The sequence below is a fragment of the Theobroma cacao genome, chromosome 6 (genome assembly GCF_053813885.1).
Source record: "Theobroma cacao isolate CCN51 chromosome 6, ASM5381388v1, whole genome shotgun sequence".
Taxonomy (NCBI): Eukaryota; Viridiplantae; Streptophyta; class Magnoliopsida; order Malvales; family Malvaceae; genus Theobroma; species Theobroma cacao.
Window position 1 is genome coordinate 4466474 of NC_142644.1, and position 8029 is coordinate 4474502.

The window sequence follows — 8029 nt, forward strand, 5'->3', positions numbered from 1 at the left end:
TTTAATTTTTTTAAAATTTGTATTTTATTGTCTTAAACGAGGTTAATCTTTTTAAAAAAAGAAGGGTTCATTTTTTTTACCTTTGAAAAAAATAAATTTTGCTCTATTTTTATTTTTTATTTATATGTTCAAATTGTTGAGAGAGAATGGTTGAGTAATTGTAAATTCTCATCTGTTATTTGTTAAAGAGAAAACTAATGGAATAATTATTCTGTTAATTTATGACAAATAGAACCAAAGTTTTTGCATTACTCAATTTTTGTTATATTTTCTTTCCTTTGGAAATAATTATTTCAACATATTTTTATTATTATACACGGTTCAATTTTTAAAATACAAATGGTTCAAGAATCAATTGTATCTTTTACTTCTATACAATTTCATACTAACTATTCCTCTTTTATGATTTAATATTTAAAAAATTTTATTTTCATACAATTTTCAATTTTTTGGTAGATTTACATATACGATTTCATTTAAATGTTATATATTTATTTAATTTTTTCTTAATGTAAATGTTTAGAATTGGGTGAAAGAGAGGGGATGAAGGTGGAAAAGGTTATTATGGTTGGTTTTAATTTCAAATTGATAGAGGTAGTTTTGACTAAAATTCTTGTGAAATTTTTTATTTAATTTATTTTTTGATGTTGCATTATTAGGTTACAAGTTTCAAGTTTCAACCTTCTTTGATATTTTCAACTGTGTTCTCTCTCTTTGTTTCTTAACTGTCAATATTATAGTTTACCTTTTACATTATAATTCTTTTATTACTTTCTTTTATTATTGATTAATCATGTAACTTATGAAATTTATTCTCTCTTCAGTTATTATCTCTACATAATTGTAATTAAAAGTGTTAAATTAATAGCTCTATTATGAAGCTCATAACTTCATTCTTCGTTTCTTACAATTGTTAACTTGCTTTTCCTACTACCTTTTTATGCTTAAAGGTTTGTTACATTTTCTAATCCATCTCATTCATGTGCTACTACTTATGTTTGACATTTCCTATATGCTTTATTTATTCATTTGCAAACATTAATTACATTATAAATTTGGAATATTATATCTAAATGATTTAATTCATAAATTATTTTAACTATATGAACATGCTTTTTGTCAAACCATGTTCTATAAAATAATTACAACATCATTACATGCTCAATAGAATGTTTGCATGTTTAGGAAGTTCGAGGAATCGTTAAAAGACAATATTGCCCCTAATGGTACCATTAAGTCGATTAAGCCCCGAACTAGTTCAAATAGGAATTTTGAGGTGAAATTAAGAGTTTCACAATTCAGGGATGACTCAAAATGGTAATTCGGAGTTCGATGATCAATTTGGAGTCAAACCGAAATTTTCACTATCTAGGGACAAAATGGTCATTTGCCACTTGGGACAAAATGAAAATTTTGAGAAAAGATTTTTTTTTTTTGCCCCATTTAACTTATTGGAGTATGATTTGAGTATTGGAGTATAATTTGAGGGTTTGGCAGTGAAAAAATTTAATTCCGGTGATTTCTGGAGTGTAGGGGCAAAATCGTAATTTTTCCACTCACGGATAAAATTTGAGATTTTGAGAAAATTTAGATCAAATTTGACAAATTAGAGAATGGTATGAGTATAAGGGATGAAAAATATGTCTATGGGCAATTTTTCAGTTTTTGAGGTAAAAATGTAATTTTTTACTTTTACGGGGGTAAAAGTGTAAATTTTAAAAATTACTCCACCAAGACTTTGGATAAGTCTGAGAATTTTATATAAGCTATGGATATGTGAGACAAGTGTATGGTGAAAATTTGGAAATAAATGGATGGCTAGAATTTAAGGAATTAATAAAACAAAAAAAATAAATAAAATAATATTATATTATTTTAGCCTTTAAAAATGTCAAAATTCCAGAATTCTCATCTTCTTCAGGTGTCCAAACCAGGAGAGAAAAAGGGGGGAAAGAAAAAAGAACCCTAGCTGAAAAAGTTTGGGGAAAATCAAGAGAAATCAAGAAATCAAGCATTAAAAAGGTAAATTTCATTGATTTTCCTTATGATTTTCACTACCCATGCATTTTTTTCTCATTTCCATGCAAAATTAGAAAGTGGGTATGGACACCCATGCTGGCCAAACCTCCATGGATGAGTTTTGAACTTGAGTTTTGGTTGATTTTAATTGAATTAAGTGATTTTAGTTAGGTTATATTAAAATATAGCAAAAATAAGCTAAAGAAATAATTTTCTCCTATTGAAACCCATTATGCCGAATTTTTTAGGGGAATATTGGCTGCTGATCTTGATGTTTATTTAAGAAATTATGATGAATAATGATGAATTATGAGCCTAGAAAAATAATGAGAATTTTCGGAGCAAAAATATAAATTTTTACCCACTAGGGGTATTTTCGTAATTTGCTACCAAGACTGATAATTTGCACCACACTGAGGAACATTAAGTCAATTTGGGTGCAATTGAGGTATAGAAATTGAAATAAATTAATTTGGAGTTTAAACGGACACGTATATTGGTTTATCGAGTAAAAGACCGAAATAAGCTAACACCGCGTTTAGGCAAAATTTAGACATTTTGCACTTCATATCATGCATTAGTAGTATAAATTAGTTTATTTTGGTTTAGTACCAAAGTAGTAAACCTCTTAATTGTACAATTTGTCAAGGTGGCGAATCCTCTGGCAAGGGCAAAGAAATCGCACTCGAGTAGTAATAGTTGGAGTACCCGAATTTAGTTTTCGAAAATTGTGAGTAAACTTATTATCGTCTTAATTATCTAGAGTAGTTTTATACAATTGTGTGATTTATGGAAAATGGGTTCATATCATGCATTAGTATTATAAATTAGTTTATTTTAGTTTAGTACCAAAGTAGTAAACCTCTTAATTGTACAATTTGTCAAGGTGGCGAATCTTCTGGCAAGGGTAAAGAAATCGCACTCGAGGATTAATAGTTGGAGTGCCCGAATTTAGTTTTCGAAAATTGTGAGTAAACTTATTATCGTCTTAATTATCTAGAGCAGCTTTATACAATTGTGTGATTTTATGGAAAATGGGTTTAAATGGTAAATTGCTATGTTTTAAGAGAAATTGTGATTTTATAAATTTTTTGAAAAATCGAATACTGATTTTGAAAATAGAGTAATTGGAAACTGCCTGTTTATGGTTTTAAATTGAATGGCTTATGACAATAAATGAGCATGAATGGCTAAACTGATTTTGGTGTTAGAATTATTTGTACTGTGTATTTAGCCTTGAGAGGTTAGGTTGCGATAAATTGTCATGTCATGCAGAAAAAAATTTTATAAATCAGGTGGTAGATAAAAGATTAGCTACTGCAGTGGTGGGGGGTTCCGTGGGCCAGCCTATTAGAGGGGCACGATAAACTCCTTTATATTCTCACCTCGGTCGTAGAGGCGCGTAGGGTATCTCTTGAGGTGGGCTTTTTGAGTGCACTTCACGTGGACCACCACGTGAGAGTGAGACTCAGCCAACGCCAAGGAACGACTATGTTTCAAAATAAAAATATGATATATGCGAAATATGAATTTTTAACAGCCTTGGCGGGCTCGGTTGGATACCCCTGATCCAGGTGTCACCGAGTACAGGATTTGGCATGAGACAAGTTTTGAGTAATTCACGAGCCATATTGATTATTTAGTTGAAATGAATATTCGTGATGTGAAAAATTTGCTGAAGTTAATTATTTTTTAATTGTCTCAATTTACTCGCCTTTAGATAGTTTAGATGGTGTTTGTTTACTCACTAGGATTTTATAATCTCACCACCCTCAATTCTCCACATTTCAAGTTCGAGATAGCCGGTAAATAGCCGATTGCATCAAGGACTTCAGTTAGCCTTGCATTGTCAAAATTATAAGTTCACAGACTCGCATCTTATTGGTTAGTTGGGAGCCCACGTGTCATTGTAAAAGTAATTTTATACTTTAGTTATTTGATTTAAAGTATGTATGAACATATTTAGCTTTTACACCATGTTTTTGGCAGGTTTTGGTGTTTTCGAAGAAAAATGATGAAAATGCCCCTGTGAGCCAGAAAATAATATTTTATTATTTTGATTTAGAAAAGACTTATGATTTCTTAAAATGCGAGATTTAATAACTGTCGCTCACCGGAGAAATGAGGAAGCTGATGCTAAGCCTTGCGGGGTTTTGATCGACATTCAGGGTAATGAGTGCCAATCGGGACATCACGGCAGTTGTCACGGGCCCAATGAGGAGTTTCGGGTCGTGACACTTTTACACTAAGTTTTCTTATTTTTTTACTTTCTTGCTATTATTCTTATTTTTATTTTTATTTATTTCTCATTGACTGTAACCATTGATTCACTCCATTGGGCTATAAATTTCAATTTTCAAGAATGTTCTTTTTTCGGTATTATATTCTTATTGTTATTCAACATGTCAAGATTCTCAACTTTTTTTTATTTCCAACTTAGCATATAATCCCAACTACATACGAATGCTTCAGTCTAATTTCTTTGACTTCCATCCTTTATTTATCCAATAACATGGCTTGATTTGTGGGTCTTAAATATTAATAGGTTGATCAATACACTTATTTTTGTGTTCATAGGATGTAAAGAAGGTTTCTATGTTGTTTGGTTGAGTTTGCAAAATATCTTGCCTTCATGTAATTTTTTGTTTTTTCTCCCATTTACTTCGAAAGCTAAATGAGGTTGCCCATAATATTGTTGAAGCTAATTGTCATCTATATTGCGAACATCTATATTGTGAAAATCAACTAAATCCAAAACATGAGTTTGCCCACTTGCATGTGAGTATTTTGATGATAGCCATAAAAAAGGTACTCAAAATTTATAAAATTTTTAAAATAAGTGTTTTCAAATTTACTTTCTTCATTCAACAGCTAAAAAATACATTTCCTCCTAAACACACACATAAAATTTGACATTACTAAAATGTCCCATTTCAAGTCTATCTTATCATCTAAAATTTATGGGCATAAACAAGAGAAAAATTAATAGTAAAAAGAAGTACTATAATTTGTATAGTTACACTTTTTTGCTTCATCATCAACAAACAAGCAGAGAACTGATTATATAACTTTCGATTACTAAATCAACTTAACAATGAAAAAAAAAGAAGAAAACACTTACATGCATGTCAGCGCTTTTATTTAAGCTAATAAATAATCTCATTTATGTTTTTAGAGGAAATTGGGCATTGAAAATTATAAATAATTTAAAAAGGTTTGTTATAACTAAATTTAAAGGAAGCCCCAAAAGTTTCCTAGTTTGACAATTGGCAAGGTTTTTGGTTTGATACATGGTTGGGTTTTTGAGGTGTGGGCTTAAGGTATGATAGGGTTGAGTTTGTAGTTGTATTTTTAAGGTACGGGCTTGAGGTCTAAGGGGGTTGGGTTTGGACTAGATTTTTTTTCGATCAAAATACCTTAGCAGTCCCTATACTCGTGCACTTTCTTCACTTTAGTCCCACTATTCAAAAGTGCAACAATTTAGTCTCTTAAATTTGGAAACTGCTTCAATTCAATCCCTTCAACATTTTTCTTTTGAAATTACCTTTTACAGAGCTGATGTCAGTGTTAATGTGGCGCTAACATGGCACCATTTGCTGACATGGCATGTGAGGTAAATTGAAAATGTTAATGTGGTAGTGCCACATCACTCTGACATACTAATGTGGCAATACCACGTGGCACTGACATATTGACATGGATATACAACATGGCATGTCAAGAAAGACACCATGTGTCACATTCTCCTTCAGCACCTATTCATGACACACCACGTGGCATGACAAAAGAGCAACACGTGGCGTGTTAGGAGGGTGCCTCATGTTTGTACCTTATTTTCTCTAAAACTATTATAAACTTGTTAAGTTTTAAACTCAAGACCTCATGCAAACACAACAAGGTCCTTGCCATAAAGTTTAAGCCTTTACATTTGATATAATGCTTTTGTTTGTTTTTTTCTTTTCTTCCTTCCCTTTTTTTCTTGTTTTTTTTCTTTCCCTTTTTTTTCTTTCTTTTTTTCCTCTCCTCTTACCTTCTCCTTTAAAGACCAATGACCAATAGCCTACGTCTGGTGACCATCAATTAGTGATCGATGTTTGATGACCAACGATTGACAACAACGTCCAATGATTAATAACAGATCCTTAAGGGAAAAGGTGAGAGGAGAGAGAAAGAAAAAAAAGGGAAAAAAGAAAAAAAGGAAATAAAAGAAAGAAGAGACATGAGGCACTTTCCTGACACGTCACATGCTACTCTCTTGTCATGCCACATATCACCTTTTGGACATGCCATGGATAGGTGTTGAAGGAGAGTGACATGTGGTGCCCTTTTTGACATGCCATATGGCATATCCGCACCAGCATGTCAATGCCACATGGCACTGCCACATCAACATGTCAAAGTGATATAGCATTGCTATGTATGTTAGTGCCATGTTAGCTCTATGAAAGATAATTTCGGAAGGAAAATATGAAGGGACTAAATTGAAGAAATTTTCAAGATCAAGAGACTACATTGTTGCGATTTCGAATAAAGGGACTAAAGTGAAAAAAATGCACGAGTACAGGAACTGTTGAGGTATTTTGACTTTTTTTTCTCTCATAGTTGATGTTCTAGACTACATCAGCATGTCAAGGTGATATGACACTACCATATCAGCATTTCCAGCCCACCTCACATGTTGCTATCTTGTCATGCCACGTATCACCTTTTGGACATGCCATGGATGGGTGCTGATGGAGAATGTGACACGTGGTGCCGTCCTTGACATGCCACATGGCATTGCTACATCAACATGTCAAAGTGATATGGCATTACCATGTATGTCAGCGTCACATTAGCTTTATGAAAGTTAATTTCAGAAGAAAAATGTTGAAAGGACTAAATTAAAGCAATTCTCAAAATCAAGAGACTAAATTGTTGTGATTTTGAGTAGAGGGACTAAAGTGAAGAAAGTGCATGAGTACAGGGATTATTGAGGCATTTTGACCATTTTTTTTTCTCACGATTAATGTTCTAGATTTTTTTTTGACTTTTTATATGTGGGTATTTATAAAAAAAATAATTTTTTTATTCTATTATTTATTATTCTTATATCATTTAACAATTAGCTAAAATAAGATTTTAAAAAAGATTGAGTTACTACATATTCTACCGTAAACTTCAAGATTTTATTTAAAGTTTTGTTTTGTCGTGAGGATATTTATAGGTGTATTTTTGTTGGAAGCATTACCATAAATATCATCATGATGGTTATAATAACAACATATATTTTATAAAATAATATTTTGTACATGTCAATATACACCAATAATTAGACATGATAATATAATTACTATTACATATTTATTTCACAGAGCATTCTCAATTCAATTTAAAAAAAATTATCATCTCGATATAGAAATAAATAGATTTAGATTTGGTATAATTATGTTCGAGTCATAATCATGTCAATTCGTTTATGTCACAAAACATTCAATTTTTATGTAGATTGACTCGCTTAACTTGTAAATGACATTTACGTACTGTTTAATTAATCATATTAACAAACTAATCTATGATGAAATAACTTATATATTCATGTTTAAATAGATTAATTCTGTCTTAATAAGTTAATTATATCATGTTTAATTGTTAATTATATTTAAACTTATTAATTGTGTTATGTCGTGTAACTTGTATAATAAAATGTTATATTCAAATATTATATTCATGTCCAATTTTAACACGATTGATTAATCATGTCATGTATAGTGATCTATTTGTTTGTTATACCTTTATTTTTGCACGATACAAACACGATTAGCACATTATAACACGGATTAAATTGCAATTGCTAGTCCAACCTTTGTCAATTGTCCACAGGCCTAGCTCCAAAATTTAATTCCATAATCATCATATCAAATATGCAGGCGGTGAAGCATTGTCATATCATGTGGTGGGAAAAATAGGAAAGGGAGATGACTAATTGAAACTCCAAAGTTAGGGGCAAATGGTGATTTCCGGCACACTA

The 8029-nt window shown here is 31.2% G+C and overlaps 1 long non-coding RNA gene across 1 annotated transcript; it reads left to right on the forward strand.

The window, feature by feature from the left end:
• The first annotated feature begins 1923 nt into the window (after nt 1-1923).
• LOC148762002 (uncharacterized) lies at nt 1924-4288 on the forward strand. The gene is made up of 4 exons (XR_016027190.1): nt 1924-2022; nt 2669-2749; nt 2906-2986; nt 4009-4288. It is a non-coding gene; the product is annotated as an uncharacterized LOC148762002 (long non-coding RNA).
• The last annotated feature ends 3741 nt before the right edge of the window (nt 4289-8029 follow it).